This window comes from Sander vitreus, chromosome 8 (assembly GCF_031162955.1).
Source record: "Sander vitreus isolate 19-12246 chromosome 8, sanVit1, whole genome shotgun sequence".
NCBI lineage: Eukaryota > Metazoa > Chordata > Actinopteri > Perciformes > Percidae > Sander > Sander vitreus.
The window spans coordinates 27,435,937-27,448,048 of NC_135862.1; the positions used below are offsets into that span (position 1 = coordinate 27,435,937).

The 12,112-nt window shown below is 40.8% G+C and overlaps 1 protein-coding gene across 1 annotated transcript in view; it reads left to right on the plus strand.

The window, feature by feature from the left end:
* The first annotated feature begins 8,432 nt into the window (after positions 1-8,432).
* LOC144522551 (transcriptional enhancer factor TEF-1-like) overlaps positions 8,433-12,112 on the plus strand; it is an 81,009-nt gene continuing 77,329 nt past the window's right edge. The window contains exon 1 of the mRNA XM_078257721.1: positions 8,433-8,686. The gene's annotated coding sequence lies outside the window, so the exon portion shown is untranslated. The remainder of the gene's footprint in view (positions 8,687-12,112) is intronic.

Here is a 12,112-nt window from a genome sequence, read left to right on the forward strand (position 1 = left end):
TGGTCTTGTACCATTTGTGTCAGCTTTCCAGCCTTTTTTCCTGTGCGTGTGTGCTTGTGAGTTTTATGACCCTGCTTCATACTTATAACATTCAAATGATCACAAAAAATAATATAATGTGAAGTAATTATTAAGGATAATATTAATTGTGTTTAGCATGCATCAAGTCGTGGGGCCTTTTGTATTTTTGTTAATCAAGCTTTTAATTATTATGTATATTAAATTGCCATAACATTAGTTACTATTCTTTTTTTTCTCTTGTCTCCATTTTCAGGAAATTTGGTGTATTTCCCCAGTCTTAGAGAGGTAGGATTAATAGAGAATTTACCCAAGTACATAGACATTCTCAACAATCTTGTGCTGGAGTGACAGGCGCTTTGAAGATTTCAGAGACAATGCAACAGCCTTTGAGCTATTTGGACTGTAAATAGACTGTATTTATATAGCGCTTTTCTAGATTACTCAAAGCGCTTTTACATAGTACAGAAAGATTCACCACTCACACACATTCATACACTGGTGGCCGAGGTTGCTATACAAGGTGCCACCTGCTAATCAGCGGCGCAGCATCGGGGGCAATTTGGGGTTTAGTGTCTTGCCCAAGAACAACTTGACATGGGACTGCAGGGCCAGGAATCAAACCACAGGTAGAACGCTAGATGACCGCTCTTACAGCCGCCCCTATTTGCTCACAACTCCAAAACAAGTTCAGAGCTCTTCCCTTACTATACTTTTACAGATGTGTTCCAGCAGACGGGTATGCCAAGATCCGCAAACATGTTCTGATGATGCTACTCCTCTTTGGAAGTACCTACGTTTGTGAGCGGGCTTTCAGTCTGATGAATCTAAACAAGTGTAAGATGAGAAACTCACTGACTCTCACCTCCAAGACATCCTTACTCCATCAGTAGAGTGCGGATCGGGCACATTTTTCTGTCTGAGCACGGCCCACATCCAACAGAGCAGTAACTGAACTGGACCCGAGCCCGACACAGTTAAAATCTCATTTTTTTCTCATACTAATGACACATGTAGGCTACATACATAGGTCCATAAAAGCCACGCTTAGTTTTTTCTGTGCAGGACCAATCAGTCGGGATTCCTGCGCTTTCATCCTTAGAGGAAGTTGTAATGGGCAGTTGCAGTGAGAGAGGTTTGATTTCATCAATGTGTAACTAGTTTGCATCTGGCTCTTGAGAGACATCAATGGTTGGACTTGAGACATGAAGGGCGGACTTGAAGGAGGACATTTCAGAATACAATTGGAAGAAAACTTGTGACGCATCTCAGAAAAAAACAGCAAACTCTAATTTAAAGCTACTCCAATATAATTGGCTGACGCAGACATACACAACTCCTGTTAAATTGAATAAATACAACAGTAATATACCTGACCTTTGTTTTTAATGCAATGAGACTAAAGAAACATTTATGCACTGTGTCTGGGAGTGTGACCAAATTAAAACATTCTGGATAGAGGTGATTCAATAAAACTATGTTCATCTTGTCTGTGAACATTCCACTTAACCCTAACATGATTTTGCTGCACCTATATCCAACAAATCTGAATCTGAAACCCCAAGAATATAAATGGATGACAACCCGGGATGGACAGTCTGGTTAGCCATCTCCTGGTGTCTGCTGTTTTCCCAGCAGGGAGTGAAGCAGAGGCTCTGTTTGGTTCTGCTGCTGCTGCATTCGCTGCTGTTTGTTGTGGGTATCATAGCAACGTTTGTATCCGGTTTCCCTTTTTACTACTAGATTACTGGCGAGTCTAAATCCACGACCTTCCACTCCCGGGATTGCTCTGTTGCCGCTGGAAATTCCGCCGTATGTCCTTTTCCGGATGTCAGTTACCTTACGCTTTCTTTGTGTTGGAATTTTAAACTCCAGTTGATTTATGAGGACTATGGTTAACTGCTCCTCAGATCTCTGCAGGGTAAATCAAGACACCTAGCTAGACTATCTGTTGAATCTGAGTTTTCTGTTGCACGACTAAAACAACTTTGAATGTACACGTTTCACCAAAACAAGTTCCTTCCCGGGGCTATTTTGCAGCGGCACTGGGGCTCCGTTCAGAGCTTAGTGCCGCACAAAACAATTGTGATTAGTTTAAAGACATGCCAATAAACCAGAGCACGTTTTTCTCCCATCCCTGAATGCTGTGTGGACTAGACAGACCCTTGTCCGCAACGCCGTGGAGGAAGATCTGGTAAAGCAAGACTATTTTTTATATAAACAATAATAAAAATCATATAGTAATCAAAACTTTGTCCAGGGCTCCAGTGTTAGCAGACAGGTCTGTCTCTGCATGTGGCAGCATCATCAGCTGTGGCAAACTACTCTGGCAGTGATTTCCTTGAGAGAGAATATAGAAAGACCATTTCTTTGGCGCAAATATTTAGTACAAATGTCATTGATAACTTTTTGTGTATGTTGCCCATCAAAGAGAACAGTAATGTAATCCATTACTTCTAAATCAAGCTTTAGGCCCAGGGCTTGACATTAGCACCCAGCAACCCGCCAAATGCAGGTAGATTTCGGCAGCCACTAGCCACTTTAGCGGGTGGCATACCTTTATATTGTAACACTGGTGGCTGGAGTAGCCCACTGTGCCACCGCCCGACACAGGAACACAGCTGTGATAAATAGTTATGGCGCTCAGATGACGTCACATTGTCGCACGACAGGTCGGGAATGGCGAGTATAGAGAGGCGAAGTCCCTCCCCTTCCGATGGAGCTCATGGGACCTTAATTTGGAAAAAAATATGAACGGTAGAGTACGGTGGCCCTGAAGTGCAAATCACAACAGCAAATAGGAAAACAGAACAGCAAATATGAAAACACGACAGCAAATATGAAAACACAACAGCAAATAGGAAAACACGACAGCAAATATGAAAACACTTCAACAAATCATAAAACACAACGGCAAATAGGAAAACACGACAGCAAATATGAAAACACAACAGCAAATAGGAAAACACGACAGCAAATATGAAAACACGACAGCAAATAGGAAAACACGACAGCAAATAGGAAAACACGACAGCAAATATGAAAACACAATGGCAAATAGGAAAACACGACAGCAAATATGAAAACACGACAGCAAATAGGAAAAACACAACAGCAAATAGGAAAACACAAAAGCAAATATGAAAACACGACAGCAAATATGAAAACACAACAGCAAATAGGAAAACACGACAGCAAATATGAAAACACTTCAACAAATCATAAAACACAACGGCAAATAGGAAAACACGACAGCAAATATGAAAACACAACAGCAAATAGGAAAACACGACAGCAAATAGGAAAACACGACAGCAAATATGAAAACACAACAGCAAATAGAAAAAAACACAACAGCAAATAGGAAAACACGACAGCAAATATGAAAACACGACAGCAAATAGGAAAACACGACAGCAAATATGAAAACACGACAGCAAATAGGAAAACAAAATGGCATTAACTTCTACCGGAAAAGGTAAGTTTCCGTGTTTTTCACCTCTCCTTCCTGTTAAAAGACAGACAGTCCGTCTGTCCAATCAGGAGGGTCCGTCCTCTGCTAGTAGGCACGACCTTTTCCGGTAGAAGTTAATGCTGTCGTGTTTTCATATTTGCTGTCGTGTTTTCCTATTTGCTGTCATGTTTTCCGATTTTCTGTTGTGTTTTATGATTTGTTGAAGTGTTTTCATATTTGCTGTCGTGTTTTCATGTTTGCTGTTGTGTTTTCATATTTGCTGTTGTGTTTTCATATTTGCTGTCGTGTTTTCCTATTTGCCGTCGTGTTTTCCTATTTGCTGTTGTGTTTTATGATTTGTTGAAGTGTTTTCATATTTACTGTCATGTTTTCCTATTTTGCTGTCGTGTTTTCGTATTTGCCGTCGTGTTTTCCTATTTGCTGTTGTGTTTTATGATTTGTTGAAGTGTTTTCATATTTACTGTCATGTTTTCCTATTTTGCTGTCGTGTTTTCGTATTTGCTGTCGTGTTTTCCTATTTGCCGTTGTGTTTTCCTATTTGCCGTTGTGTTTTATGATTTGCTGTTGCGTTTTTCTATTTGCTGTTGTGATTTGCACTTCAGGGCCACCGTAGTAGAGAGCGGAGAGAGGCAAATTATTTTTTTATCCCGTTTGAATTGAGCCATGGATTACAAATATGATGATCGTCAATTTAAAAGATAAGTCTTCAACCAAAGAAAGTCTCAGTTAGCCGTAGGTTTGTTATCAACTACATCTCTCGTCTCACACAATTTACGTCACCTAGCTTGATGCTCAACTTGCTTGCTAGCTAGCCAGCTTAGCTCTGTTCCACAACACATGTAACATTATCTTACCTGATGTGTTTTATCCAGTGAAGTGTTTTCAGCAGATAAGCAAAAGAACAAGTAAGATCTGCAGCTCATTTGAGTAAGACGTCAAACATGCGACTTTGAAGTGTGTAGTCTTTCTAATTACGTATTTTCACAGTCTTACTTCATACATTCATACTTCAACAGTTTAACAATAAACTGAGACTTTCTTGACTTGCGAAATTATCTGTTAAAGCCCATGTTGCAGGGTTTATTTTCAAATGAATTTGCGCAATTTTCTTGTTGGTAATAAACATTTAAACTGTTACCCAACAACATCAAATACAATGGATATCACAAAATGGAATAAAATACGAAAAAGTAGTACTATTTTACAGCGGTTTGCAATGATTCTCTTTTCCCCCACAATGCATTGCATTACGTCACGTTGGGGAGACGACAGACGAAAGCCCCATCTCTGTTCACTGTTTATGGTCTCGGTCTGTGCCACTGGTGTTGCAAAATATAGCTTTTGGTCTCGACCGAGTCCATGTGTCTTTATTATGTGTATAATAATATTGGAGGGAAAGTGAAACACAGCTTGGACGGGGATGCTGTTCGGCTTTTCACAAGTTTAGACAGTTAGCTACGCCGACGTTTGCTAACGTTAGCGCAACAGCGTTAGCCTAGACTGCTAGCTAGGTAAATATACGACTGCCTTTGGAGTTTCCTATATCTGCATCCACGTTGTCAACATAAGACATGTTGCGTTAGTGCTCCTTTTGTACCATCATTTTATTGAATGAAATGTTAAGCTTCGCACCTACGCTCCTCCTAAGCTGCTGGCTGGCTACGCAACGTTAGCTAATTCCTCTAGCATACGCACAGGCTAACTATAGCCAGTTAGATTTGTGTGTAACGTAACAAAACTCCACCCATCTCATAGGAGCGAAGCTTAACATTTCATTCAATACAATTGAGTGGGACTGACTGGCAAGTTAGCCCATAGCTAGCATGAGGCCTTCTATTTCTAGATCTAGCTAGATTACCAGTACTTATCTGAACTAACGACATGATCACTGTCACTAGATATAAAGAAAACCTTGACTTTCACTCGGTGCTATTCACTGACAGTAAAAACACCTCTTCCTCATCCCAGTCAGTCACCATAGTTCTAGTACTAGGCTGAGGCACGTCTCCCCAACGTGACGTCATCACCGAATTGCGTTAAAAAACCCAATAATACCAAAAACGACAAAAACTGGCCTTTAACACTATTTGGAGACATTTTTAACAATGATATACATATGTTGAGTGCTTTATGTACCCATTAATCAACAGTGGTGGTTAACCTGCAACATGGGCTTTAAACTGATGAACATCCAGCCCAGTCTCATGGCCAACATGGCTCAACTTGGCCAATAAATCTGATTCTGATTCTGATTTGGCAATGGCTTGAATGTAACGGACGTTACTTAATATAAAAAAGTTACACACTAAAGCTTTAACCAGCCTGTTTTAATGCAAAGAATGCAAATACGGCTTTTGATCTGAGTGTACGGTGAACACAGCTACGGCTTGGTACCCTCTCGTCCAGCAGTACATTCCACAGGAAGTCAGGAAACGCATATCGGGAACATATGTCGCCATCATGTTTTCAATTGTGTGTGTGTAGAACATGTCTGCGTATGTATAGCCCCCATTGGAGTTAGAAGCGCGTGTTCATCCGATGTCTGTGTGCAAGTCCGCAGCTGTCTGCGTCTGTACTGAAGGTATGATCAAGGCCTTAGAGACAGAACAAGATGCACATTTATCCTCCCTCTCTCTTTAACCTCTCAGTTAGTAGGCCGGGAGGTTTGGTGTCTTGCTCAAGGTTTCATGTTATTCAATTTTCATGAATATTTTTAATTCATAATACATACATTTTATAAATGATATTCTAAACTAAGCTCAGATGAATCTGGTCAAACCTTATTGTTTAGATTGCTCCCCACAGACCACACAAGGGCTCTTAATGACATTTTGTGTCCAACTCTTGAAAGCACAGATTAAAAGGTTCTAGTTCAAACAGCATTGCCCCAATTAGAGGTTACTGGACAATTTTTTTTCCCTTCACAAAATTATTTTTGGCACCTCAAAGAGTTTCTCGGGAGTGACAGTCAAATCTATTTATTATGTTATTATTGTTATGGCTGTACTATTTTGACATGATCTGAGCAGTGATTTGGATCTTTTTACAGGGTTTCCGCAGGGCCTTAAAAAGTCTAAAACGTAAAACATTTCAAAATTGTAGGCCTTAAAAAGTCTTTAATTCACTGAAGTATTGTGTTCTAGGTCTTAAATAATTTTAAACAGGTCTAATTTTCCTACATCAACGAAACACTACATCTAATGCTCATTGAAATGTTCCTGCAGCGCTTTAGAATGTTTTTTTCTTTTTTTATTCTGTGGTGTTGTAGTTCTTTTTGTTGCTAGTCCAAATATAATTTGCTGTATTACGACAACAATTGTGACCAACATGCAACTTATATTTCAGCCAATCTAGACGCCAGTCCTATAAATGCCAGTGAGGAAATGGAGGAATTGTTTCAGACAATGTTTCCGGACTCTGACATTTGACTTTTTTATGTTGTGATATAGGTCTTAAATTTTCATTCATAATGGTCTTAAAAAGGTCTTAAAAAGTCTTAAATTTGACTAAGTGAAACCTGTAGAAACCCTGTTTTATAATACACAAACCAACACCATGAGTACATAAATCTCAGGAAGCTAATGCTACATTTCTAAATAATATATGTATTTTTGCCCCTTAGATTCAAGTGTTTGGCTCTCCATGTAAAAGATATAGGATCCCAGGCACAGACAGCATTAATAAATCATCAGGAAACCAGGTGAGGTCAGATTCAAGGTCAGACTATTGACCTCAAGGTCACCGAGCTGAATGTTTTACACGTCGGTTCTGTGTTTGCATGGCTCTGAGTCTGAGAATGAGACACACATGCCTCCACAAAGATGTATCTGTACACTCACATGTGAGTCAGCTGTGTGTGGGTGTGTTTGTATGCATCTGTGAGAATTTTACTTGCACACACAAACACTGACATGCTGCCATGTGGAATGCTAGACTATTGGCTGGCTGGCTGGCCTGGCTGTAGTGTCAGGTTGCAGTAGGTGTTTCAGGCTGTGACCCTGGCATATCTGTGTTTGTTTTATGTCATAGCCCCTCCCTCTGGGGAGATGACAGTCCAGCAGTGCCTGAGGGGATGAAACCTGAGATAGGCAGAGCTAAGTAGTAAACAACAACTCCTTTATGAGGCAGAGGTGGCTGCCTGCTGCATTCGAAGATCTGAGAGAGAGACAAAGATTTTCTGGTTAGGGCAGTGGCTACTCAAAGTGAGTTCCCCAGCAGCCCTGGGGGTCCTTCAGGGCAGTCTGGCAGGCCACAGCTAAATTAATTTTCATTTCACTGCTTGTTCATTTCGAGTTAGGACAGTCTGGGTGTAGCTTGAGATGCAACATTAACGCAGAGGTTAAACAAACATCTAGAGGAGGATTTAGATAGATGACAGACTATGTACTAATTATTCTTGCATGCATATATTAGCTTAAACTTAGACATGTAAATGTTGCTGAACAGCAGCCACTATGTAACAGTTGTGCCTAATATATTTGGTACCCCTAAAATCGTGGCTTCTGTAATAAGTGTTCACTTTATTGCTTATGTATTAAACATTTCATTTGTAATAAAAATGTGTTCTCTTAAAGTCACATATCGTCGCTAAAGCGTTTGAAATGCCGTTTTAAGTATTTTAAATCTAACTTTTGAATTTTTGAGGACAAACTTTGTCCTAAATTGTATTTGACGTGGCATACAAGTTTAAAAATTAAACTCGCACAAAGATGTTGTCACTGTATTTCTTTAATAGACCTTGTGTGATTCCTTGTCAGCTGCGTGTCTTTTTTTTTTTCTCGGCCCATTCTCCTCCTCCACTGAATAGAGTTTGGGCGCTCCACTCTTTTCTTTTGTTGTTGAAAGCAGCTCATACAGTCCGGCCCCTTCCCCCTCGCTGTCTTTCTTTTTTTCTCCACCCATCCTCCCATCTCTCATTCACTCTATTTCATCCATCCAGGGTGACGCCAGTCCCACTCACCCCGCCCCGTTCAACTCAGTCCACTGCGTTCATTTCATTCCTGCTCCCATTCCGCGCATATTTCGCATCCTTGGAGAGACGCTGCGCATTTTACGCATTCAGCGCGCTCGATCCTTCATCAAACCAAAACCGTGAGGAGACTCTGGAGTTGGCGGAGTGCTTCCCGATGCTGTAGCGACTCCGATCCGTGGAAAAGTGTGGGAATTAATCCATTAAGAGGCGTATGAATCGAGGTAAGTTCCCAAGGAGGAGTCCCCCCCCCTCCCTCAGCCTGCGCGTCTGAAAGCCATCGGACGTTTCGCTTGTTTCTAAATCCCGAAGTGGTCACTGAAGCTGAAATTCAAACAATAACGGCGACATCGCGAGCGAAATTGACAGTCAAACCCCTCATAGATGTTAAACAAGTCTAACAAGCTCTCTTGCCGTGTGAGCTTCAAACCGAGGGATGTCTCTTTTTCACTTACAGTTGTATTCCCCTTTCTGCCGACACCAAAAAACAAACCTGGTTTTGTATCACTTATTTCCCCCGTATACTAAAATACATGCTGTAGGCTATTTCTCTATCAGAGTTAGGTTCATGAATTGACCTACATGTAACGCGAAAAAGATAAGAACATTTTCGCTGCAGCATTGGGAGGCAGCTTCACAAAGCTGGGAGTGAATGGGCGACTTGTTGCATCGGCGGGGTTTTCTCTTTTCCGACACAGGCAGGCCCCACTCACAGAACAGGCCATAGGCTGATAACGTGCACACAGCCAGTGTTTACCCAGTGGACAGAGCACATTATATGCTCAATGAGAACACGATCATACAGGCTGCTGGTGGATTTGTTAACGCATTTACTCCTCTTCATCTTAAAGAAAAATAAACTAATATTGAGGATTAGAACTCATTTATAAAAACCTATTTTGAATTTTCCTACATTTTCTGATTTAAGCTGAGGAGTCATTCATGCTTTTCTAAAAATATGATTTACATTTTTTTAATACATTTTTCATACTTGTTCAACCACCATTTCATTTTACACCGGCTCATATGTTTTAAGTCTGTATAAAATCCCCATATGGGCTTAGTTGTGTTGTGTATTTCCTTCCTAAAAACTGATTAAAGGACTGCTCTTGTCGTTTATAGCAAGATGTCTGTTGTGATGCAGGTCATTATTGGAGAAAAGTACAGCCTGTAGGATGAAACATAGTAGCTTTAATCCATATTTCAGATGAGGGGAGGGGTATGTTAGATGAAAGGATTTGAATTTAGAATAGTTATGGCTTCTTTTTAACAAAATTGATCTGGCTGCAAAAAAATGTCAAATGGAGATAAATGTTTTGCCTTGTCAATATAGTTGAGAAGATGTACATCCAGTGAACTAATCACAGCCATAATCACAGTCATAGTGAGTTTAGGACTCTGGTAAAATGTATTATTGAATAAAGTATCTTCTATCTGTCTCTTGATTATTGTTATAATCTATGTAATCTTAAGATTATTTCCCCAATTAATCGATCAATTTTTTTTCAAAACATTATTTTAAAATCATGAACTCTGCCTAATATAATTGCTCAGAACCCAAAGCAATGTCCTTAAATATTGTTCACGTAACAACACCCCGACACTTAGAAATTCAGATCACAATTATTTAAACAGTGGAAAGCAGCAAATGCTCACATTTAAGAAACTGTAACCAAAGGATTTGGGGCATTTTTGCTTAAAAATGACTTAGCAGTTAATCAATGAGTAATATGACTAATTATCTGTCAACCAATTAACACATTTTTAGGTTTACCACTGTTAAAAAACGATCAGTGTGTGAGCTAGACATAGACATATTGCTAAATGTGATGCTCTACACTATTAATATCTGTCATTTCTCTTGAAAATATGAATTTCAGCAAATTGCACTTTTTATTCTCTCTTTTTGCCCATTTAAAGTGTTTCAAAATGATGAATCAGGCAGTCCTCAGAGGTGTGTGTGTGTGTGTGTGTGTGTGTGTGTGTGTGTGTGTGTGTGTGATTATCTTTGCTGTGTCTAGGCGTGCAAGTGTTCAAAGCTTTTGTCAGTCACCCTGGGCAAACAGCCTCCCATCGTCCCTCCACTCCCCCCCCCCTCGCCCGTGCCTCTCCCTCTTCAGTCCGTTGACATCTGTTTTGAGTGCTCTGTGCACCTGTAGAGACCGGGGAAGAGTGTGTGTTAGAGAAAGGGGAGGAGGCGGACGAAGGGAGGTGCAGAATGCAAATCCAGGCATGTTTACTGGGCCTAAGCAACACAGTATGACTGGCTAATGACCATTTGGGGTGTGTGTGTGTGTGTGTGTGTGTGTGTGTGTGTGTGTGTCAATGTGCGCACATTTGTGCGTCTGTGTTTGCCTCTTGCTGTCCAGGCCAGGCAGGCCTATTGTTGCGGCAGCAACATGCGTTGTTGGATGAGGACGCACCATATGGCCTCTGTGTGCTTTAGCCACAACCACTGTGTACGTGCATGTTTGTGTGTGTGTTCACGTACTACACCAATGCTGTTACAGTATGGTGGAGTTGTGAACGGCAGGCTGCTCACTGCCTTCCTCATTGTTGTTTCATCTGTTCTCTAATTTCTAGACATGAGGACAAAATCCAGCACACTGATTTCTATGGAATCTGAATTAGAAGGAGTAATCTTCCTGGCATGTAATGTTGTCGTGTGACATCCAGACATGCCAGACAAATGAACATCCACTGTTAATTTTTTATTGAAATAATTTACGTTTTCTTAAGCCAAATGAGCTGAGAGTTTGAAGTGTAAATTGTCAGTTTAATGTGTGGATGAATCCACAGGTGATACAGTGAAACCTGGAAATTATGTGATGCTTCTGGCTGTGAAGACATTGGTGTGTTGTTGAATTGTCTCATTTTGTTAAAACAACGGTGATGCTAATTCAAATCAACTCCTTAAGTATCCCTGCAGTCTTGTTTTTGTTTTCCTGACTTTTACAAATCTCTGACTATCAGCTTGTGCATATTATTTAGTTTTGGCTTATAAATGTAGTATTTTTCTTCGTGTTGTTCTCACCAGAAAGTGAAAGGCCTTTAGCATGTAGCAGAATGAATAAGGATACATTACCTGGTTGTGTTTTTGAGGAGGATAAAAACTCAGAGTGTAAAAGAAGCCTGTGCCAGTATGTAATGAAATTTAGGGAGCGGTGCCGGTTTATTAGAGCAACAATGCTGAGAGTGTGGGAGGTGAGTGGGTTCGAGGGTGTGCGGGGGCAGGGGGCGATGGGGGTAGTTGGAGAAAGGGTGGGTGGGTTTTGGGGGGGTGAGGGCTCAGGCTTTGTTTAGGGGATGGGGAAACAATAGGCATCCTCCTGGGTGGGGGATGTTGGTGTGCATGGGAGAAGGGGGGAGCTGGTTTCTGGCTGCAGGAGGCTGTGGAGCCTGTGCTGGCTTGTCTGACTGCCCGTCTCTCCTCGCCCCCATCAGTCTCTTGTCGCTCTCTTATGGCCATACTAATACAAGTACTTCTCAAAATGTACATCTTTGTTTTTATCTGAGCTGGGTATCACATAACCCACAATGTTTTACTATCAGCATATTTAGCCGATAATAAGAATGCAATTACCATACAGGTGGTTCTGCTATTGTAAGATAGTCATTTGTGCAATATCATGATGTGTGTAAGTGAAGAG